This window comes from Puma concolor, chromosome A2 (assembly GCF_028749965.1).
Source record: "Puma concolor isolate L17-30 chromosome A2, mPumCon1.1.hap2, whole genome shotgun sequence".
NCBI classification, from domain to species: Eukaryota; Metazoa; Chordata; class Mammalia; order Carnivora; family Felidae; genus Puma; species Puma concolor.
In genome coordinates this window covers 91,828,992-91,853,719 of record NC_141668.1, presented here as the reverse complement: position 1 = coordinate 91,853,719, position 24,728 = coordinate 91,828,992, and the positions used below count along the sequence as shown (strand labels likewise).

Below are 24,728 nucleotides of genomic sequence, written 5' to 3'. Positions count from 1 at the left end.
GACTGAGGGCTTGCATTTGTGTTCTTAGATTACTTTTTTTTTTATAACTTATTAACATAATTGCATGACTTTTACTTGACTTGTCCGTATGCCATCTCTTTACTCAACTGTTAGGGCGTTTGCTTTTTATAAATTGTGGTCATATATAACATAAGATTTACCATTTAGCTATTTTTAAGTGTCCAGTTTACATTAAGCGCATTCAGGTTGCTGTAGAACCATCCACCACTATCTACCTCCAGAACTTGTTCATCATCTCTGAAAAAATATGAGAATCTCCATGAGTTTGTGTGTCGTCCTTGCACCAGGGGACATGCTAATCTTCTCTGCATTGTTCCAATTTTAGTCCATGTGCTGGCCAAGCGAGCACAGGGGGCCAAGTGTTTAAGTCACTGGTTTTCTCATTCTTGGCCTCTCTCCCCGTTTTCTTTCTTTCCTTCCTTCTGTGACCTGTTGCCTGCTGCTTAGTAATGAACCGGAGCATCCTAGCAATAGATGTGCCTGTTCAAAGTCATGAGAAAGAGGAAGGAGAAATAAACATAAAAGGGCCTGGCTTGGATCCTATCTTTATCCTCTGCCCCAACCAATCCCCAGGGAGGAAGGGGATTGAGCAAGGAAACAGGAGACTCACAAATAGCCTAATTTAAAATGGAATCACTGTGAAGTTTCTTAGCCCTTCAAACAGCAAGTTAGCAACTCTGATCTGCTCTGCCCTGCATGACTCACTGTCCGTGCCAAGTACTGCCTGCGTCTCGGAACTTTGTCCTCCTCAGCTCAAGCTCCCAGGCCCTACCTCCATTTTCTCTTTTCCTTCCTCCTACTCTCTCTCCTCTGGAGGTTTTCACCACCTGCAAGAAAGCATGGCAGGGAGAAGTGTCGGTGCTTTAAGGGGAGGAGATCAATTCAGTGTGAATTTCTATTTTCCATGAAAGGCTTTTCCATGAGAACACCGGCATTTGAGAGTTTCCTGTGTTCACTGCCCTCTCACTCGGCGGTGACCCTTCCCCAAATCCCTACAAACACCGGAGCTGCTCTGCTTCTCCAAAACATGCTTTGTCCCCACAAATGCTACTTGTGGGAAGAGGCTCTGAGTTTGGCCTGCTCCTGCCATTTGATTATTTGCTTATTGTGCTGATTCGATACATAAGTAAGCATTCAGGCTTCTAATTTATACTCTATGTGATTTTGAAAGCCTAACGATGGGTGCAAAGAGCTTGAAGCTGTTGCAGTGTGGCTTCCATTACCATGCTTGCGTGAGCCTGAATCTGTTGCCCGCCCTTCTCCCTCACCCTCACAGGGTCAATGGGAGACAGCCTAGGGTGCAAGCCAAGCATCTCTCTCGGACCCGGTGGGGGCAGCCTGAGGCCGGGCTGAGCCCATCAGGAGAATGGAAATGGTGTAGATATCCAGGCCTGGTCCTTGAGAAACCAAAAACCTTAAAGGCAGGGGAAATCAATGTGCAAAGTTATACCTGCCATCGGTAAAAAGGTGCGCTTGCAAGAGTGACAGTAATGATTAGGGTCATGTGGGGCATGAAGAAGGACTTCCTGCTAAGGCAGTTTCAGTATAAATCATTTTTCTTGTTAAATATTTTGGGGTGTTGTTATTGTAACAGCAAAACATATTCTTGGTAGGAAAATCATACATATATTCGAATCCTTCCAATCCCACAATACAGAGATAACTGTTGTATATATTTCTTTAAAACTTATTCCATTTAGGTAAAGAAATTGTGGTTTATATACACAATGGAGTACTACGTGGCAATGAGAAAGAATGAAATATGGCCCTTTGTAGCAACGTGGATGGAACTGGAGAGTGTGATGCTAAGTGAAATAAGCCATACAGAGAAAGACAGATACCACATGGTTTCACTCTTATGTGGATCCTGAGAAACTTAACAGGAACCCATGGGGGAGAGGAAGGAAAAAAAAAAGAGGTTAGAGTGGGAGAGAGCCAAAGCATAAGAGACTCTGAAAAACTGAGAACAAACTGAGGGCTGATGGGGGGCGGGAGGGAGGGGAGGGTGGGTGATGGGTATTGAGGAGGGCACCTGTTGGGATGAGCACTGGGTGCTGTATGGAAACCAATTTGACAATAAATATCATATATTTTAAAAATAAAATTTAAAAATTAAAAAATTAAAAAAAACTTATTCCATTTAATTTTACTTACTTTAGCAGGGAAAAAAGGTGAAGTGAAACTAAAGGAGCTGAATTTTATGTATACAGTTCTTCAAACAAGACCTGTTAGTTACTAAGGAACTCTTCAAGTAAGTTACAAAATTAGGAGGCTTAGATATTAGGGTCAGTGGATATTATTTAAATTTTTTTAAGCTTATTTATTTATTTTGAGAGAGACCGAGACAGTGAAAGTGGGGGAGTGGCAGACAGATGGGGGGAGAGAGAGAAAATCCCAAGCAGGCTCCACACTGTCAGCACAGAGCCCAATGCAGGTCTTGAACTCACAAAACCATGAGAGATCATGACCTGAGCTGAAACCAAGAGTTGGACACTTAACTGACTGAGCCACGCAGGCAGCCATCAGTGAATATTATTTAAAGTTTATGCTTCTTAACTGAGGGTTGATGGGGGGTGGGAGGGAGGAGAGGGTGGGTGATGGGTATTGAGGAGGGCACCTTTTGGGATGAGCACTGGGTGTTGTATGGAAACCAATTTGACAATAAATTTCATATATAAATAAAAAAATAAATAAATAAAGTTTATGCTTCTTAATGACCATAAGTTTGTTCCCAAATTTATTTTTTATTTTTTTTAAGTGTATTTATTTTTGAGAGACAGAAAGACAGAGCACAAGCAGGGGAGGGGCAGAGAGAGAGAGGGAGACACAGAACTTGAAGCAGGCTCCAGGCTCTGAGCTGTCAGCACAGAGCCCGATGTGGGGCTTAAACCCATGAACCATGATATCATGACCTGAGCCAAAGTCAGATGCTCAACCGAGCCACACAGACACCCCAGTTTGCTCCCCAATTTCGAGGTTTAGAGGACTGTCCAGTCAAAATCCAAAGTCACCTGTGCTATGTTAAAAACAACAAAATCATATTCCTTTATTTTTTGAGGGAGAAACCAAAAGAGAAAATGAGAACAAAATTTTATATCTAAGTTTGCCCTCTGGGTGATTCTTCAAAAGAACTATTAGGGAAAATCTGATCCGTAAAGAATAATACGCTATAAAAATGGCAAACCACTTTCAAGAATAAAAAACAACACATTCAACACAGAGAAATGTTTGTGCCCAGTACTCATTACAAATTCAAACATATTTAATTCAGAGCCCATCACTATTTCTTTCACACCAACTGCTCAAAATCTAATTTGCTTCATATTTAGACCAGGACTTTCTTGTAGAGTGTTTTATTCTATTTCCCAAACTATTCAGTGGCCATTCTTTCTCTTGTTGGAAAAAAGAGACTTTACACCACCATGTTATTGATAGCCAGCTATAGTGACACTTCTAGATCCTAATCACAAGATCTGTGCAGCGTTAGTTACCCTTTCTTCCTGAAGACTGTTTCCACGGAGCCCTCTGACTTCCCCTTCTGATTTGGACTCCCCACCGTCTACGCGTGTGAAACAACTGTCACCGTCCTAGGATTTCTCTCATCATTGTCCTTCTAGATTGGTCTCTTGGATCCTATCTTTTCCTCTTTCTTGGGTTCTGTTTCTGTTTGGCTCTAGTACAGTTGTGAGTAACTCTTCTGGAAAAAGTATTTCGAAGACAATCTTTCTGAGTCCTTGCCTGCATCTGAAAATATGTATGCTTAATCTAGCTGGGATGTATTTTCAAATATATTTGAATGTTCAAATATTTCCCCCAGAATGTGGAACTCCCCACTGCATGGTCTTTCAAAATCCAGTGTTGCTAATGGGAACTTGATCCAGTTCGACTTGAGTCCCTTCATAGGCAAGCTTGTGTTTGCTCTGAGAACTTGAAGGATATTCTTTTTATCCTTGTAGGACAGAAATTTCACCAGTATGTATCTAGATGGACCCTTTCAATCTGAAGACCCAAATCATTTCTCTGTTTTGATTATGTCCTCTGTGTTCTTTTCATCCTTCTGAGATTCCAGTTGGAGGATATAGAGGGTACACTGCTAAGATCTTTTCTCAGCCTCCTTCTCGAACTTTTTCTCTATTTTTACATCACATATCTAAGTTTTAGAAGATTTCTTTTTTCAACTTATCTTCCAGATTACTAATTCAGTCCTTGGCTGCTTCTATTTTTTAGATTTTGGTGGAATGTCAAAATTAACTTTGGTAATCATATTTTCAAGATTCTGGTTTTCTGATTATTCCTTTCAATGTAAGGATATAAGTCAGTCCTCTTCAGTCTCTCCATGTTTAAAATTTTGTTTTTAAGTAATCTCTACACCCAGCATGGGGTTTGAATTTATAACCCCTGAGATCAAGAGTTTCCTGCTCTACCGACTGACCCAGCCAAGCACTCCTCTCCAAGGGTTCTAATGAGACGTCAAAAGTTTCCCTCCTCCCTAGTGTTAGTTCACTTTACCCTAGGGGTATGCTGTTCTATTTAGACTCCTTTTGTGCTGAGGGTTTTCTTTAATTACCTATTTATCTTTGTCCTTAGATCAGGACCAGTTTGCCCTGGGCTTCCTCTGAGCTGGTTTTTGAGCTATATTTTGAGAGGTGAGGACTCATTGGCAAAGTCTGTGTAAAGGCATCCCAGGTTGACTGTTTTGTTTCTTGTGGGGGAAGAAGTAAGCAAATCAGGGTCAAGGCAAAGAAATTAATATGACTAGGAGAAAAAGTGTCCCACTGAGAGTAAAAAAGAGAGGGATAAAATTGGAAGGTGTGAATTTAAGATGGTAACTAACAAAGGATTTTTAATGGCGGGTGGGGGGATATGCCGGTATGATATGAAATGGAAACACTTCCAATTCCCTGATCACCATAGACCCTACCCCTGCCACCACCTGCTGCTGTCCTCCCAGAGAAGACATGGAGACTGATTTCCATTTTTTACTTGCCTCGCAAGAAACAGAAGTATCTGCTCCTGCCTCTCCCTGGGGTCCTACACAACTGAGAGAGAAGCCATGAAGCAACCTGAAAGAGGAGAGGCCCCGTTGTTCAGGGTCCAAGGGTACAGCACAGTCCTGGCAGGCTGCTCAGGTTCTGGGTCAGTTCCCACTTTGGGCAGCACACCTTATTGCTTAACACCACCATGCTATGGTCATGTTGCTTCCTAGCTGGCCTTCCCGGTCGATTTAACACATGACGTCTCTGTGACTTAGCCAACTCTGATTAGTGCAGTAACCTTGATGGGCTTTGCATGCTATCAGAACTTTTTCTTTTAAAGCTACTACTTATGAAAAATCTCAAATATATTCAAGGGTAAAGAAAACAGTATAATGAGCCCTCATGTGCTGTCACCCAGTATCTTAGTCTATCTGGGCTGCTCTCACAGAATACCACGGACTGGGTAGCCTGTAGACAGCAGAAATTTGTTTTCTCACAGCTCTGGAGGCCAAGATCAGGGTGCAACTGTGGTCAGGTTCTGGCAAAAGCCCTCTTCCTGGTTCACAGACAGCCATCTTCTCACTGAGTGCTCACAGTGGGGAAGGGACAACGGAGCTTTTTGGGGTCTCTTTCATAGGGGTACTAAGCCCATTCAGGAAGCATCCACCCCACAACATAATCACCTCCCCAAGGCCCAATCTCCTAAAACTATCACACCAGGTGTGGGTGGGGGGGGGGGGGGGGTTAAGATTTCAACATATTAGCTTGGGGTAGACACAAACATTCCAGCTTCAACAACTACATCAACATTTTGCCAATTTAAGAACCTACTTTTAAGCAGTACACCCATTTTTCAAAATGAGACTCTCCTTTTTAATAAACATGTGGCTAAGCCCCACCATTGGAAATGCTGTGATCAAGCCTCCCCCAAAAACCATAGTTTTAAAAAGTTTCTCAAGTGATTCTGAGGCCCACAGAAAACTGAGAGCCACTGCTGTAATGAAATGACAACAAGAACATGATTCTACCATATGCATAACTTTCAAAAGCGTTTACTAGCAGAATACCCAGAAGACATAAAGGAAAAATGGTTATATCAGTCTATATGAAAAATGTAAATGGCAGTATAGCAAAAGACCACTAAAGAAAAGAAATACAGGGGTGCCTGGGTGGCTCGGTCAGTTAAGCGTCTGACTTCGGCTCAGGTCATGATCTCACTGTTTGTGAGTTCAAGCCCCACATCAGGCTCTGTACTGACAGCTCAGAGCCAGGAGCCTGCTTCAGATTCTGTGTCTCCCTCTCTCTCTGCCCCTCCCCCACTCGCTCACACACGTGCTCTCTCTCAAAAATAAAAGTTTTTTAAAAATTAAAGAAAAAGAAAAGGAATACAAATAATACAATAAAAAAATATGTTCAACTTATAAAATATCCTTAATTCATGGTGTTTATAAATTAGCAGCATTTAGTCAAAATAGCAGTAATTATAAGACCCCATAGACAAAGGCTATGAACAAACATAACCTGTTAAGACTTGACAAGAAAATCTGAAAATGGCCAATAAATCTGTGTGCTCAGTCTCTTTAGAGATCAGTAAAATGCCAATTAGAATGATAAAGAAACAATTTCTAACCATCATATTAGCCAAAAGTGAAATGATTTCTAATCTCCCATGCTGGTTGAGATTTGGGAAGAAGACCACCCCCTTCAGTAACAGTAGGACTGTAAACTTGTTAGGTAGCAGTTAGACACCATGTATTAAAATTGTAATGCATATACTCTTGGACCCCAAATCTTACTTCAGGGCATCTAGCTAGGAAAAACAAAAGTATAAATTTATTAAGATATGGAACAGTAATTATATATATTTCATAATAATATCATGTTTTACAATGTCAGCAACTTACACTTACTGAGTGCTTACTATGTGCCAAGAGCTGTGCTAAATACGCTACAAAGGACGTCTGACTTAATTCTTGCGACAGCTTGAGGTGGTAATTACCAAAGATTTGTTTTTAAATGTGCTAGTCAGTGTTGGAGTTGGAACTTGAAACTGTCAATATGACTGCAGAGTTCACACTCTAAGCCACTGCAATGCACTGCCAAACTGGAGACAAATAACCAAAAAAGAAAACTAACCCAAATGCCCTTGACAGAGGCATGGTCTTTACAATGACATCAACTAGTACACAAAATGCCCAGTCACAATTAATATCCACTTTGGGGGTAGGGAAGTTGCAACACATTTGTTTTCCGTAGAAACAGAAAAAGGAAGTCATGATGGGGAAGGGACAAGTATAAAAGTCTTTGAAGAGATTTCTCTTCAAGTTTTTCCTGTAAATTCCTGGTTAGAAGGGTTCTGACCAAGCCATGGACAGAGTATGGGTTCCCCAAGTTTCCAATGAGAAGCAACTTTGTGGCCTCGTCCCAACTGGCCCTCCCAAGGAAAAACACTGAGGGTGTGAGCAACTTTTTTAATTGGCTGAGGGATGGTGCTTATGAGGATTCTGAGGGCCCTGGAAACATGGCCTCAATTTTCCTGGAAAATCACCACTTGTTCGTTTTATTTCCTTGGAATTTGGAGAGGATGTCATGAATACTGTGTTCTCATCAAGCCTGTGGCTGACTCTGCCCTGAAGGCTTACTTATTAACTCCTGCTGAAAGGAGAGAAGATTCTTACCAATGGCAGGGTCATTTGCCATCACGTTCTGGGTTTCAGGACAGACTCTCCAAAGCCTCTAGGTTTTATGTCTGGAGTGTGGGGAAAACTCCACAGATAAACCACATGCCAGAGCTGTAGCCTGGGAGCATATAATAGAATATGTTCTCAATTTGCTTTAAAATAGATTTAAATCGATAGTATGAACAAGTCACAAGGACCCATGTAGACAGTGTGTAATAAAGATTATTAATCTAATTGTGTGCCTGAAATTAAAAGAAAATAAACAAGTAGCAAGTATTACCCTAATACTCTAATAATCTATTTAAGAAACTGTGACAACCACTGTATTTTTTTCTTATTGTCAACTATTATTAATAGCTACTTAACCTAACCTTGTTCTCTTTTCAGACTCATGGGAGTAAATACACTTCTAACTTGTGCAAACCCCTGCCTTACAGTAAAATCTTGGAGGCATATTTACTGCTCGAGCACAAAAATGTGATATTTCCAGATGACTTTTCACACCAGGTCCTTGTAGAAAGTTCCTATTAAACTCTTTCCTTGTAGGAAAAGTCTGCTTATTACCAGCTTATCCAAGAAGACAAGTGGCTCCCTTGTCAGGCCCAAGAACCCCGAGCACCCTGAACAATGTCACATCTTCCCAGCTTTTGACCAAAACAGAATGAGAAAAACCTGGGTTGAAGCATTAGATAGAAGTCAAGTGCTCAGATTCTGGGCAGATTATTATTTGGGTTCAGATATAAGCTCTGCCATTACTAGCAAGATACTTCACTTCTCTGTGCCTCAGCTATGCCATCTGTAAAATCGTGGGGCAATAACTGTTCCTCCTTCACACGTTTGTTGTAAGAAGCAAATGAGAAATTGCACATAAAACATACAGCACTAGGTCTGCACAGAGGAAACACTCCATAAAACTGACCTGTATCTGTTTTGTGTGTCACGAAAAAACCCACCTTTGACGAACCCTCCTTGACAGTTGGAAGAGCGGTTAAGTTCTTAGCTCTGGCATCTAACACACGTGGGTTCAAATATAGTTCTGGTATTCACTAGCCATGTGACCTGTGATTTTTCTTTCTTAACCTTTATAAGCCCTTTTTTGAATCTATAAAAATAGAAGTGACTGTAGCACCTCACCTCTTAGGCTTGTTGGGAGGATTAAATGAGATAATGCATGTCCTCTCCAATGCCTGGCACTTTAGTAAGTGTCCAGTAAATGTTAATGGCTTTTTATTTTCATTTTAATACTTTTGATTTCAATTCTGCTTGAATCAAGTACAGTTGACCCTTTAAACAACACAGGATTGAGCTGTAGAGGTCCACTTACACATTTTTTTCAATAAATACAGCACAATACTCTAGATGTATTTTCTCTTCCTTATGATTTTCTTGCTTACATTTTCCTTTCTTGGTTTACCTTATTGTAAGAACACAGTATGTAATACTCATAACATACAAAATACGTGTTAATTGTAATATGTGTTATCAGTAAGGCTTCCAGTCAACAGTAGACTATTAGTATTAAGTTTGGGAGGAGTCAAAAGTTAACAGGAATTTTCAACAATGTCGGGGGACAGCTCCCCTAGACCCCATGTTATTCAAGGGTCAACCATACTCATTAATTAGAGCACAATGGACTTCCCTGTTTTAAAAATGCAGTAAACCTGCAAATCTCATCAGTCCATTTTTGGGGGTCAAATCGTGGCTCAGGAGTCAGAATATAAAGATACTAGACATGACTCTTAGCCAGAGCTAAGAGCTTAACCATTCTCCCAACTGTCAAGGAAGGTCCATCCAAGGTGTTTTGTTTTGTTTTTTTTTTTCATGACACACAAAACAAAAAATAAAGATACGTGATCTCAAGAAATATCAGAAGCTTGGATTTCTTAAACTATAAAACCAAACATAAATGTCTCCTCTTATTAAGATTTTCACAGGGTAATGGATGAAACATGTTCTGTAAACTACAAAATACAAAATGTAAGACTTCATCATTTTCTCAAGATAAGTAAGGACTTAATAAATATAAACAGAGCATAATATAGACCTATAAAATGATTTCTCCATTGGTTGGATTTTTTATTTCTGAATAAGTTTAAAGTGATTAATAATCTCTTAGTTTGGAGCTGGACAGAAGGACAGAATTCCATCTACAATCATCAGTTAAGCAGTGTATGTGCTTTGGGAAAATGATTCCCAGAGAATGGAGACATAGATCCATCTTCAGCATATTGAGAAAGGAGCAAACCTTTACTTCTAAGTGCCAGGCCAAATCATTTGGCCATGGATTATGCTTTGGCACTTGGTAGATAATATTTCCTTTTGCTAATTTTTATTCTGTATCTCAATAAACTCTCCCATGCAAAGAGCCAAATATCTGAAGGTCTCTCAGTTTCTCTCTCTCTCTGAAAATAAATCTATAAACATCAATAGAATGTGATAGGCTAGTGTTCACACTTGTACAAAAAATGAATTGCAATTAAGCCAGGCAAAACAGAAAAATCCATGATTATTTACATTCCTCAAAATTGCAACTGGTAGGTATTTTTTGTTGTTTGTTGTTATTGTTTTCTCTTTTTTTAAGAGTATACTTTTTTCAATCAACGTCATACTATGCATCTTTTCTGAACACAATGCTAAGAATCTAGAAATCAACCACAAGATAAAATATGAAAAGACCAATGGAGGTTAAACAACATGCTACTAAACAATGAATGGGTCAGCCAAGAAATCAAAGAAGAAATAAAAAATTACATGGAAACAAATGAAAATGAAAACACAATGGGATGAAAACACAATTGCTGCTTTTGGGATGCAGCAAAAGCAGTTCTAAGAGGGAAGTTTATAGCAATACAGGCCTACATCAAGAAGCAAGAAAAATCTCAAATAAACAACCTAATCTCATATCTGAAGGAGCTAGAAAGAGAACAACAAAAAACCCCAAACCAGCAGAAAGAAGGAAATAATAAAGATTAAAGCAGACATAAATGGTAGAGGAACTAAAACAAACAAAAATCAATAGAACACTTGATGAAACCAGGAGCCAGTTCTCTGAAAAACTCAACAACACTGATAAACCTCTAGACACACTTAGCAAGAAAAATAAGAGGGACACCTGGGTGGCTCATTCAGTTAAGCATCCAACTCTTGATTTCAGCTCAGGTCATGATCTCATTGTTGTGAAACTGAGCCCCGTGTAGGGCTCCACACTAAGCATGGAGACTGCTTAAGATTCTCTTCCTCTCCCTCTGCTCCTCCCCTGATTTCATGCGCATACACACTCTCTCTCTCAAAAAAAGAGAGAACTCAAATAAATACAATCACAAATGAGAGAGGAGAAATAACAAATACCACAGACATACAATTATAAGAGAATATTATGAAAAACTATACGCCAACAAAATTCACAACCCAGAAGAAATGGATAAATTCCTAGAAACATATAAACTAATAAAAGTGAAGCAAGAAGAAATAGAAAATTAGAACACACTGATTACTAGCAAAGAAATTCAATCGGTAATCAAAAAACTCCTAACAAACAAAAGACCAGGACCAGACAGCTTCATAGGCAAATTTCACCAAACATTTAAAGAAGAATTAATATCCATTCTTCTCAAAATATTCCAAAATCAGAAGAGGAAGGAAAACTTCCAAATTCAAACTTCCAAATTCATTCTATGAGGTCAGCGTTACCATGATACCAAAACCAGATAAAGACACTACAGAAAAAGAGAAGTACAGGCCAATATCTCTGATGAATACAGATGCAAAAACCTTCAACAAATTACTACCAAACCTAATCCAACAATACATTTAAAAAAAATCATTCACCGTGATCAAGGGGGATTTATTCCTAGGTTACAAGGGTGGTTCAATATTTGCAAATCAACCAACGTGATACATCACATCAATAAGTGAAAGGGTAAGAACCATACGATCATTTCAATAGATGCAAAAAAAGCATTTGACAGAGTATAACATCCATTCATGATAAAAACCCTCAACAAAGTTCAGAGGGAACATTACTCAACATAATAAAGGCTTTATATGAAAAACACACAGCAAACATTATACTTAATGGGGAAAAACTGAGAGCTTCCCCGAAGGTCAGGAACAAGACAAGGATATACACTATCACCACTTTTATTCAACATAATACTGAAGTCCAAGCCACAGTAATCAACAAGAAAAAGGAATAAAAGGCCCCCAAATTGGTGAGGAAGAAGTAAAACTTTCACTATTTGCAGATGACATGATACTGTATATAGAAAACACTAAAGGCTCCACCAAAAAACTACTAGAACTGATAAAGGGATTCAGTAAGGTCACCAGATATAAAACCAATGTACAGCAATCTGTTGCATTTCTTAGGGGGTGCCTGGGTGGCTCAGTCAGTTAAGCATCCAACTTCAGCTCAGGTCATGATCTCATGGTTCGTGAGCTGGAGCCCCGCATCAGGCTCTGTGCTGACAGCTTAGAGCCTAGAGCCAGCCTCAGGTTCTGTGTCTCCGTCTCTCTCTGCCCCTCCCCTGCTCATGCTCTCTCTCTCTCTCAAGAATAAACATTAAAAAAAGAAGAAATCTGTTGCATTTCTTCAATATTGAAGCAGCAGAAAGAAATTAAGAAAACAATCCCATTCCTATAAACACTAAAGAAATCGAATTAGTAGTCAAAAATCTCCCCAAAACCAAGAGTCCAGGGCGAGATGGCTTTCCAGGAGAATTCTACCAAACATTTAAGGAAGAGTTAGTACCTATTCTCTTGAAGATGTTCCAAAAACTAGAAATGGAAGGAAAACTTCCAAATTCTTTCTATAAAGCCAGCAATACCTTGATTCCAAAACCAGACAAAGACCCACTAAAAAAGAGAACTATAGACCAATTTCCCTGATGAACATGGATGCAAAAATCCTCAACAAGATATTAGCCAACCAGATCCAACAATACATTCAAAAAATTATTCACCACGACCAAGTGGGATTTATACCTGGAATGCAGGGTTGGTTTGATATCCATAAAACAATCAATGTGATTCATCACATCAATAAAAGAAAGGACAAGAACCACATGATCCTCTCAATAGATGCAGAGAAAGCATTTGACAAAATACAGCATCCTTTCTTGATAAAAACCCTCAAGAAAGTACATCCCTACTTTCCCTTTATCCCAGAAGGATTATACCTCAAGATCATAAAAGCCATATATGAAAGACCCAATGCTAATATCACCCTCAATGGGGAAAAACAGATAGCTTTCCCCCTAACGTCAGGAACAAGACAGGGATGTCCACTCTCGCCATTGTTACTGAACATAGTATTGGAAGTCTTAGCTTCAGCAATCAGACAACACAAAGAAATGGCATCTAAATCAGCCAGGAGAAGGTCAAACTTTCACTCTTCGCATATGACATGATACTCTATACGGAAAACCCAAAAGATTCCATGAAAAATCTGCTAGAACTGATCCACAAATTCAGCAAAGTTGCAGGATATAAAATCAATGAACAGAAATCAGTTGCATTCCTATTCACCAACAATGAAGCAACAGAAAGAGAAATCAAGGAATCGATCCCATTTACAATTGCACCAAAAACCATAAAATACCTAGGAATAAACCTAACCAAACAGGTGAAAAATCTATACACTGAAAACTATAGAAAGCTTATGAAAGAAATTGAAGAAGACACAAAAAAATGTAAAAATATTCCATGCTTCTGGATAGGAAGAACAAATATTGTTAAAACGTCGATACTTCCCAAAGCAATCTACATATTCAATGCAATCCACATGACAATTACAACAGCATTCCTCACAGAGCTAGAACAAACAATCCTAAAATTTGTATGGAACCAGAAAAGACCCCACATAGCCATAGCAATCTTGAAAAAGAAAACCAAAGCAGGAGGCATCACAATCCCGGACTTCAAGATATACTACAAAGCTGCAATCATCAAGACAGTATAGCACTGGCACAAAAACAGACACTCAGATCAATGGAACAGAATAGAGAACCCAGAAATAGACCCACAAACGTATGGCCAACTAATCTTTGACAAAGCAGGAAAGAATATCCAATGGAATAAAAACAGTCTCTTCAGCAAGTGGTGCTGAGAAAACTGGACAGCAACAGGCAGAAAAATGAACCTGGACCACTTTCTTACACTACACACAAAAATAAACTCAAAATGGATGAAAGACCTCAATGTAAGACAGAAAGCCATCAAAATCCTCGAGGAGAAAGCAGGCAAAAACTTCTTTGACCTTGGCTGTAGCAACTTCTTACTCAACATGTCTCCGGAGGCAAGGGAAACAAAAGCAAAAATGAACTATTGGGACCTCATCAAAACAAAAAGCTTCTGCACAGTGAAGGAAACAATCAGCAAAACTAAAAGGCAACCGATGGAATGGGAGAAGATATTTGCAAACGATGTATCAGATAAAGGGTTGGTATCCAAAATCTATAAAGAACTTATCAAACTCAACACCCAAAAAACAAATAATCCAGTGAACAAATGGGCAAAAGCCATGAATAGACACTTCTCTAAGGAACACATCCAGATGGCCAACTGACACATGAAAAAATGCTCAACATCACTCATCATCAGGGAAATACAAATCAAAACCACAATGAGATACCACCTCACACCTGCCAGAATGGCTAACATTAACAACTCAGGCAACAACAGATGTTGGCGAGGATGTGGAGAAAGAGGAACCCTTTTGCACTGCTGGTGGGAATGAAAACTGGTGCAGCCGCTCTGGAAAACAGTATGGAGATTCCTCAAAAAATTAAAAATAGAACTACCCTACGACCCTGCAATTTGCACTACTAGGTATTGATCCAAGGGATACAGGGATGCTGTTTTAAAGGGGCACATGCACCCCAATGTTTATAGCAGCACTATCAACAACAACCAAAGTATGGAAAGAGCCCAAATGTCCATCGATTTATGAATGGATAAAGAAGATGTAGTATATATACACAATGGAGTAGTACTCAGCAATCAGAAAGAATGAAATCTTGCCATTTGCAACTATGTGGATGGAACTAGAGGGTATTATGTTAAGCGAAATTAGTCAAAGACAAATATCATATGACTTCACTCATATGAGGACTTTAAATAGAACATCAGGGAAGGGAAGAAAAAACAATATGAAAGCAGGGAGGGGGACAAAACATAAGAAGAGACTCTTAAAGATGGAGAACAAACTGAGGGTTACTGGAGGGGTTGTGGGAGAGGGGATGGGCTAAATGGGTAAGAGGCATTAAGGAATCTACTCCTGAAATCATTGTTGCTCTATATGCTAACTTGGATGTAAATTAAAAAAATAAATTAAAAAGAAAAACCAATCCCATTTACAACAGCACCAAAAACAATAAAATGCCTAGGATAAATTTAACCAAAAAGGTGAAAGACCTATAGTCTGAAAACTATAAAACATTAATGAAAGAAACTGAAGATGACACAAAGAAATGGGAATACATTCCATGCTCATGGAATGGAATAATAAATATTATTAAAATGTCTATACTACCCAGTGGAATCTACACACGTAATTGCAATCAAAATACCAATAGTATTTTTTACAGAAGTAGAACAATCCTAAAATTTGTATGAAACCACAAAAGATCCCGAATAGCCAAAGCAATACTGAAAAAGAAAAGCAAAGCCAGAAGCATCACAATTCCTGACTTCAAAGTTATATTACAAAGTTGTAGTACTCAAAACACTATGGTACTGACACACAAAAATAGACACATAGATCAATAGAACAGAACAGAAAACTCAGAAATGAACCCACAATTATATGGTCAATTAATCTTCAACAAAGCAGGAAAGACTATCTAATGGGCAAAACACAGTCTCTTCAACAAATGGTGTTGAGAAAACTATAGAGCCACATGCAAAAGAGTAAAACTGGACCACTTTCTTATACCATACACAAAAACAAATTCAAAATGGATTAAAGACATACATGTGAGACCTGAAATCATAAAAATCCTAGAAGAGAGCACAGGAAGTAATTTCTAGGACATTGGCTGTAGCAACATTTTTCTAAATATGAAACAATATGAGATAAGAAAAATAAAAGCAAAAATAAATTATTAGGACTTCTGCACAATGAAGGAAACAATCAACAAAACTAAAAGGCAAACCTACTGAATGGGAGAAGACATTTGCAAGTGACATATCCAATAAAGGGTAAGTATCCAAAATATATAAAGAACTTATACAACTCAACATCCAAAAAAAACAAATAATCCAATTAAAAATGGGCAGAAGACATGAGTAGGCATTTCTCCACAGAAGACATCAGATAGCCAACAGACAGATGAAAAGATGCTCAACATCAAGAAAATGCAAATCAAAACCACAATGAGAGATCACCTCCCATCTGTCAGAGCGGCTAAAATCAGAAACACAAGAAACAACAAGTATTGGAGAGGATATGAAGAAAAAGGAACCCTTGTGCACTTTTGATGGAAATGAAAACTGGTGCAGCCATTGTGGAAGACAGTATGGAGGTCCCTCAAAAAATTAAAAACATGGGGCGCCTGGGTGGCGCAGTCGGTTAAGCGTCCGACTTCAGCCAGGTCACGATCTCGCGGTCCGTGAGTTCGAGCCCCGCGTCAGGCTCTGGGCTGATGGCTCAGAGCCTGGAGCCTGTTTCCGATTCTGTGTCTCCCTCTCTCTCTGCCCCTCCCCCGTTCATGCTCTGTCTCTCTCTGTCCCAAAAATAAATAAACGTTGAAAAAAAAATTAAAAAAAAAAATTAAAAACATAACTACACTACAACCCACTAATCACACTATTCAGTATTTATCCAAAGAATACAAAAACACTTAATCAAAGGGATACATGTGTTTATTGCGGCATTATTTACAATAGCCAAATGAGGGAAGCAGCCAAAGTGTACACTGATACATGAATGGATAAAGAACATATGTTATAGATACATAACATGGGATATTACTCAGTCATAAAAAAAAGGATGAATTCTTGCCATTTGCAACACTATAGATGGAGCTAGAGAGTATAATGCTGAGCAAAATAAATCTGTCAGAGAAAGACAAGTATCATGATTTCACTCTTACGTGGAGATTGAGAAACAAACAAGGAAAAAGAGAGTTGAAGAAACACTCTTACATACAGAACAAACTGACAGTTACCAGAGGGGACGTGGGGGTGAGGGGGATGGGTGAAACGGGTGAGGAGGAGGGCACTTGTCCTGATGACCACTGAGTAATGACCACTGAGTAACAGACAGAATTGTTGAGTCACTGTATTGTACACCTGAAAACTAATATAGCTCTGCATGTTTACTATACTGGAATTAAAATAAAAACTGAATAAAAAATGCGAAGTTTTTTTAAAAAGAACATACTTTTTTCTACTTGAGTTTGTGAATTGTTTTATGGCTGAGAAAATTGGAAGAGACCCAGGATGCAAGAAAATCCGTCTGTTTTCCCTTTTACCGCCATGTAGGCTGTAGCACTGGCAACCCTAATGTGCTGTCATGAGGTCCATGCACGTGCTGGGACCAGGAAGAGTCAAATTTTTGGTAAAATCCATGAGAAGAGGACGAGTAGGAAACGCGTTTATGTTACAAAGTGTAAATCTGAAATGTGCTGTCCACAACTACGGGGCAGCCTGCAGTCAGTGTGAGATCAGAGTCCTTCCTCCTGGTAGCTTAATCTATTCTTAATTCACTACCTAAAAGAAAACCTCCAAGAAAAAAAAAGGAGAGAGAAATTGGTGTGTGTGTGTATGTGTGTGTAAATACTTATTCAAAGTGTACACACTGAGCGTCTAAGCTGAGCACTGCCAGGCAAACAAGACTAAGTGAAACATGGTCAGCTCCGTGCAGACGTTTCCTTCCGAGAAGGCAGATTAGACCTGCCGGTACGCCAGGATTCCCGTCCACCCCCACACCACTGCAAACCAACATCTGAAGCAGGTCACGCATCCCCTCCTTCCAAATTTTTCTCTAAGGGTTAGGGCTTTAATCCTGCATTTCCGCCCTTTCCCCGCCCCCAGTACTCCCCGCCCACTCAAGTTCAAGTTCCGGGTACTTCCGTCAAATGCCCGTAAACAAGGTGTGACTTCACCCTGCCCATGACTCCAGCTCTCTTTGCTGCAAGAACGGCTTTTCCCTTCCCCACCCAAACTCTGCACTTGGTCCAGCCCTCTTCGGACTTGACCTCCCAGGGAATCTGTTCCCTTTCGCCTCATGCCAGCAAATTCATTCCACCCTCCTTGCAGCCTGCTTTGCTCCTGTGGGATGGCAGCTGGTCCAGCGGTCCCCTCCCTACTCTCACTCCCATCCCACCCCGGTGCTGTCTGCTTTCCATCATTGTCATGACTCCCAAAAGGGCAAGGACCAAGTCTTCATCTCTTTTATTTCTATACCCTCAAGCAGAGCACAGAAATAACTTAAGAAATCTGCTGGCTTGAATTAAACAGAATACTGTGAGGGAGCCTATGCTAACTGTCCTCAGAGCAACCCCTAAAGAGTTTTGGAAGTCCAGTGGAAGGATAGAGGAAATATGAAGTTACAGAATTCCTTTAACAGCCTTTAAAAAGTTGCAAAGCCAACTGATCAGAGTCTAAAATTTCAGAAACATATAAGCATAAGGACACATGCTCCTACAAGTGCAGAGAGAAACCCTTCACTAAATGAACACAGATGGGGGGGGGGGGGACAAGAAACTTACATTTTTGAGCTCTAGGGATTCTACTAAAGTGACTCATGGATCAGCTTCTGAAAAATTGGGAGGTGTCTTCCCTCCTTTCCGAACTCAAACATTCCAGCCATCTGGACATTTACTTGATTTCTCAAACCATCCAGAAAAGTACACCCTCCTTCAAAATACTCCGAAAATAGGGGAAAGTGACAAGGGTAGTGACAAGGGTAGTGGACACTGGACAAGGGTAATGACACTCATTCCCAGCACATTTTACTTGTTTTTTCACTAGTCTGATGGTTGGTTTTGTTCCACTTCTGGCAGTGGACCCAGTGTGGTCCCCAGTGCGTATTTGTACCCTTTTCCTTAAATGCTATTCAGCCTACATCCACATGCCCTCATGTTGTCCCAGATTCCTTCAATCATAGAATAAAATAATTCATCCACAGTAAAGCATTAGTGGCTCCCTATGTTACTTTTCCCAGAGCTGACCTGGAAGAGAGGACAACAATTTAAACAAAGGGATTAGTCTCTGATGGGGGGGCCGGGGGGGGGGGAGGATTTCAGACAATGTGGCAGACAGAAGGAGGAAGCAAATCTTAGTATCTCAGGGTGAATGACCTCTGGTCCCCCCAATACAAGGCTTGTTGCAACTACCTGTGCTGTCCATGCATAAAAGTTAAGTGTGGCTGCCCTCAGGATGTGCCTCCGACATCTATGACAGCAGGGAGCCCAACTGCCTGAGCTGAGGAGAACCCACCAAGGCATCTGCACTGAGGCTGTGCTTCACATGACTGGACACAAAGGCTGGCCCATTCCTGTGAAACCCAGGACTTGTTCAATGGGAGATTTGGGCTTGAGGCCTCCACATTAGCCTGGCTGAACCTTTCTGAGAACTACACTGCAATCTTAACTCTTTCTACCCGACATTTCCTCTTTCCCTTCTCCTCCCCAGGTCAGACTTAATATCTCTGACTGCTCTCCCGGCCTCTTCCAGCTCCCTCCCCATTTTCCTCAAAGCATGTTCCCCAAATTTCTTGCACATCTAATCCTGTCTTGACATCTGCTTCTTGGGGGAGCTGAACTAACACACCCACCTAATGCCCCGCTCCCGCAAGCCTCATGTAGTAAATGCCTCCAGTATCTACATCACATCCTTCAGCCCACCTGTGTGAGTGCACACTCACCATGTGCTGACAGCATCCTGCCTCCAGCAAGAGTCCAGGTTTCCACTAGATCTCAGAGCCTTCCCCACAACCACAGGGGCCCCTAGTCTAGAGACAAGTACAGATCTGACATGTATAGGATGCTTATCTCCCAGGTGAAAACAGTCAGTGAGAGCTGGGAGCTGGTGCATAAATGTCTCGGCCTCCCTTCCTTCTGTACCTTTCTTAGCAGGTCCCAGAGGAAGGAAGTCCATGGTGGCCATAGCAGCAATCCCACAATGCACCCTTAGATACGCTTTCCCTTCTTCCCTGCCCCACTTTCCACACTCCCTCCCTCCTGTTTCCTGGGATCACCTCCTAAATGAACTCCCTAGACTAAGTCCTTGTCTCAGGTTCTGCTTTCAAGAGAACCCAAACCAAAACACCTGATAATGTGAGTTTAGCAATACAATCATTATAGACCAAACTCTCCTTTGAGAAAACACTGCTGAGTGTCTATGTGGACTGCATAATTTAAAAATATTCTGTATTTAAGTATCCTATACCTAATTCTTCCTTAACGGGTATGGTCTCTAGCCTCCATGATGGCCAGACTGTGGGCCACCTCCTGGTAATCGTGCCCTTACATAGCCCCTCCCACAATGAATATGAGTGGGACAAAGGAGAAGTGACAGTGTGTGTTTGGCAAAGCCAGTCCTTAGAAGCATCACGTTTCCGCAATGGTCTCTTAGATCTCTCTCTCTAGGGGAAGCCCACAGCTCAGCAGCTCTGAAATTCTAGACCCTCAGAAACCCTGAAAGAAAGTAAATGATGATTCTTGTTTCAGGCTAAGTGTTGGGATCTGTTATACAGAAATAAACAAATAATAAAAAGGAAGATTCTGAGGGTTCTCACAGCTTTACATATAGAACTCAGTAACACTCATACCAATCCTGTGAGTAAGCACTATTTAGAAGCCCTATATATTTTTTTCCAATTCCCCCAGGGAAAAAATCTTGTCTCAACTCCCCAGTATGATGTAGTAAGATGAGTACAATCTGTTGACGGCCCTGAGAATGTTTAGAAAGTAAACCTTCCTGAGCTTCCTAGTCAAACTTGGGCTAGATGACAAGCAGGGCCCCCTCCCACGTTCACATTCTATTATTATTCTTCCATCTATTTAACTAAATAGGATCTGCCTCCACTCCAAAGAGCAAAACAAAGAAATGAAAAACGAAGACTTAACCAAACTTTGGAAATTAGGGTGTTTAATGTTAGGGCAGGAAGAGTAGGCTGCTGATTAAAAATTAGCTTGAGGGAAGTAAGAAAATAGACACAAGTATTGATAGCGAAAAACATATATTTAGTAAGTGGCTATAAAGACTCTCTCTCGGGGCGCCTGGGTGGCTCAGTTGGTTAAGCAGCCGACTTCGGCTCAGGTCATGATCTTGCGGTCCGTGAGTTTGAGCCCCGCGTCGGACTCTGTGCTGACAGCTCAGAGCCTGGAGCCTGTTTCAGATTCTGTGTCTCCCTCACTCTCTGACCCTCCCCCGTTCATGCTCTGTCTCTCTCGGTCTCAAAAATTAATAAACGTTAAAAAAATTTAAAAAAAAAGACTCTCTCTCAAAACAAAATATCATCTCTTCTATCTGAAGAATAATTCAGGATATGAAAGGAGAAAAATCGGGCAAGGAGTGACATAGATAAAAATCTCTACTGCTTTTCCCATGCTCTGGACTTCCAGGTTCACAGAGAGGGGTATGGAGTGTGCCTCACTCAACATACGCTCAGGTCCTGCAGACAGAAACAACCGCTGGGCCCCACGTTCTATCACTCCTGGTATACCAGCTTTTTAGTCTGGAAATTGCCAAGCTGGTTTCTTTCCTTCTGCAAGGAAAGAAACCTTCCTTGCTCCTCTCCTGGGGGCACCTCCTGGTAACATTGCCCTCTGTATTCCATCTTCTGCTGGCCTGGCATTTTGCATTGTCTTTGGGTCAATGAATCAGTAATCTGGGCCCCTGGGAGCATCTACCTTACTTACTGATTCTGTTCCCAAGTTACCCCAAATGGAAACTGGGGCCTCTTACCCATCATTTAAATGCATTTCAGTTGCTTATGTTACTTATGAAAGAACTCGTTGCCAAATCACCTTAATTAAACCCTTTTTCTAAAGCCACTTAACCCACATTAGCACAAACATTGGTAAAAAAATAATTATACATACACCCATACTGTACTAAGGATTCTGAAAATTACCCAGTATTTTCTGAAAAATGTGCAAAGATAGATTCCAGACTGTTCAGACATCTGAATTTTTTCTATTTCTTCACTTTAATTCTGATCAACATTCAAAGACACACTAGGCGGCCATTGAACACACATAATCAGTAATGACTGGCTGTAAATGACCACAGGCTGGCTCTCCCTCCTCTTAAAATACAAATTATTATGTGTTTATTGAGCACCTGCCCATACCTGGTACATAAGTACCACTGAATTTCATCCTCATCATAACACTATTAAGGTTGGAATTATCATCGGCTTTAAACAGGTGAAAACCCAAGATTTCAAGAGGTTATAACACTTGTCTGATGCCACAGAGCAGGTGAGGCTGGAGTTCAAACACGAGGTTTTTTACTCCTAAACTCAGTGTTTGCCTGTTTCTTTTTCCATCTAGTAAAAAATATCAAATTCATTAACTATACTCTTCTATTCAGATTTAACCTTGATGAACAGGAATTTGATGTATGGTTTCATATTTTATTATTTCCCCATCCTAATGTCTGATATTTTTAATTGAAGTACAGTAACACTGACAATGTTATATTAGTTTCAGATGTACAACACAGTGTTTCATCCATTCTACATGTTATGCTATACTCACCCAAGTATAGCTACCATCTATCATCATACCATACTATTACAATACCAATGACCATATTCCTTATGCTATACCCTTCATCCCCATGAGTAACTCATTCCAAAACTGGAAGCTTGTACCTCCCACTCCCCATCACTTATTTTGCCCATCCCCCCATCCATCTCCCTTCTGGCAACCATCAGTTCCTTCTCTGTTTTTATTGGTCTACTTCTGTTTTTCTTTGTTCATTTGTTTTGTTTTTTTTATATTCTACATATAAATAAATTCATATGGTATTTGTCTTTCTCTGAGTTACTTCACTTAATACAATATCCTTTAGGTCCATCCATGTTGTCGCAAATAGCAAGATCTCATCCTTTTTTATGGCTGAATAATATTCCTGTGTGTGTGTGTGTGTGTGTGTGTGTGTGTGTGTGTATGTACACACATTTTTATTCATTCATCCATTAATGGATTCTTAGGTTGCTTTCCTATCTTGGTTATTATAAATAATGCTACAATAAACACAGGTGTGCAAGTATCTTTTCAAATAAGTGTTTTTGTTTTCTTTGGGTAAATACCCAGTAGTGGAATTATTGGATCATATAGTATTTTTAAGTTCTTGAGGACCCTCCATACTGTCTTCCATAGTGGCTACACCAGTTTACATTCTCACCAACAGTGCACAAGGATTCCCTTTCCTCCACATCCTCACCAACACTTGTTATTTCTTGTCTTTTGATTCTAGCCATACTGACAGGTGTGATGGGATCTCTCATTGTGGTTTTGATTTACATTTCCCTGGTGGTGAGTGATGCTGAGCATTTTTTCACGTGTCTATTGACCATCTATAGGTGTTCATTGGAAAAATGTTTATTTTGGTCCTCTGCTCATTTTTTATTTGGATTATTATTATTATTATTATTTGCTACTGAGTTGTATACGTTCTTTATATTTTTTGGATATTAACCCCCTATCAGATATACCATTTGCAAATATCTTCTCCCATTCAGTAGGCTGCCTTTTTTGTTGTTGATGGTTTCCTTTCTTGTGCAAAAATTTTATTGTGGTGTAGTCCCAAAAGTTTATTTTTGCTTTTGCTCCCTTGCCTGAGGAGATATATCTAGAAAAATGTTACTAAGGCCAATGTCAAAGAGATTACTGCCGGTATTTTCTTCTGGCAGCTCCAAATTTAAAACAAAAGAAAAAAAGGCACTGAGAAGTAAAGTACTTAGCCAGGGCCACTCAATAAGTACAAGAGCAAGGATGGAAACCAGGCAGTCTGGCTTCAGCATCTGTGCTCTTAGCCACCACACTGCCCTGCCTTGGTTGTGGGAGTTGCCTTGAAAAGAAAGTATTTGTATTTCTCAACTTATCCTGAATAATACGTTGTACCCTATAAAATTTCCTCTCTGCTTTGGCATTCAAGCAGAAGTCTTTTTTAGAAACTGACTCCAATTCAGGACATGATTTCTGAGTTGGAATAAACACTGCTTTCTTCCAGGAAACACTCTTCCAATACTATAAAATATCATTGGGAAGAAGTATTCAGTAATCAAAATGTTACTGCCAAGCTATGTGGGAGCACACAGGCTCTTCAAAACAAGGCACTTCTTTCAGCCCATCAGCAATGTTTATTTGTCCTCAGTAGACGTATGGAATTTGGGGGAGGCAGTATGCAAACAGCTAGTGGTTAATCTTCCTTGAATTCCCACCACTGTAGTTAATCTGCATAATTGGGCATCTGTTGACACTATCTTGTATTTTTTACCTTTCCTCTTAGACATCCTCCTGTTTCAGTGACCAGCCCTTTGAGTGAAAGAGTAATGGCTTACACCTCTCCTCCCCTCCATAGAGCCTTGCACGTAATGGGCTCTCCAGTGTTCGCTTATTTAAGACATTTCAAACCTTCAAAAATAAAAATCGTTCTATTTGTTCTCTGAGCCACTACAAATTCCACAAGCTTCTCTTGCCTCTGGCACCCATCATTTCTGTGCTGAGAGCTGATTAGCCCACCCGGTCAGGCTGGAAATAGAGAGAATGATAGTGTTCCAAGGGTTCTAACTGTGCCCAGTGAAACCAAGCCAAAAGCCACCAGAGGACTACCAGACTCAGTGCTAAACCCCACACTTTAGGAGGGACTTTGCCAAGCTGGAGCTGCCCCGAGAAGGGTGACCAGAGAGAGAAAGTTCTGAAAACCTAACCATGCAGAAGGCTGAAAGATGCAGTGATGTTCAGTTTGGAGCAGACCATACTTGGAGCACACGCTCAGGCATTTGAAAAGCTGGCCTGGGAGAGGAGGATCATGCTAATTCTAACTGAGGGACACCAGAGCCTTTCTCCCCCAAGCCATTTCCAGTGGG

The 24,728-nt window shown here is 40.3% G+C and overlaps 1 long non-coding RNA gene and 1 other non-coding gene across 2 annotated transcripts in view; both read right to left on the bottom strand.

Moving 5' to 3' along the window:
- The window catches only part of LOC147583319 (uncharacterized), a 102,046-nt gene that overhangs the window by 57,333 nt on the left and 19,985 nt on the right, over nt 1-24,728 (bottom strand). The gene's annotated exons all lie outside the window — the stretch shown is intronic.
- Nucleotides 263-370, bottom strand: LOC112867147 (U6 spliceosomal RNA). The gene has a single exon (XR_003224188.2). It is a non-coding gene; the product is annotated as a U6 spliceosomal RNA (small nuclear RNA).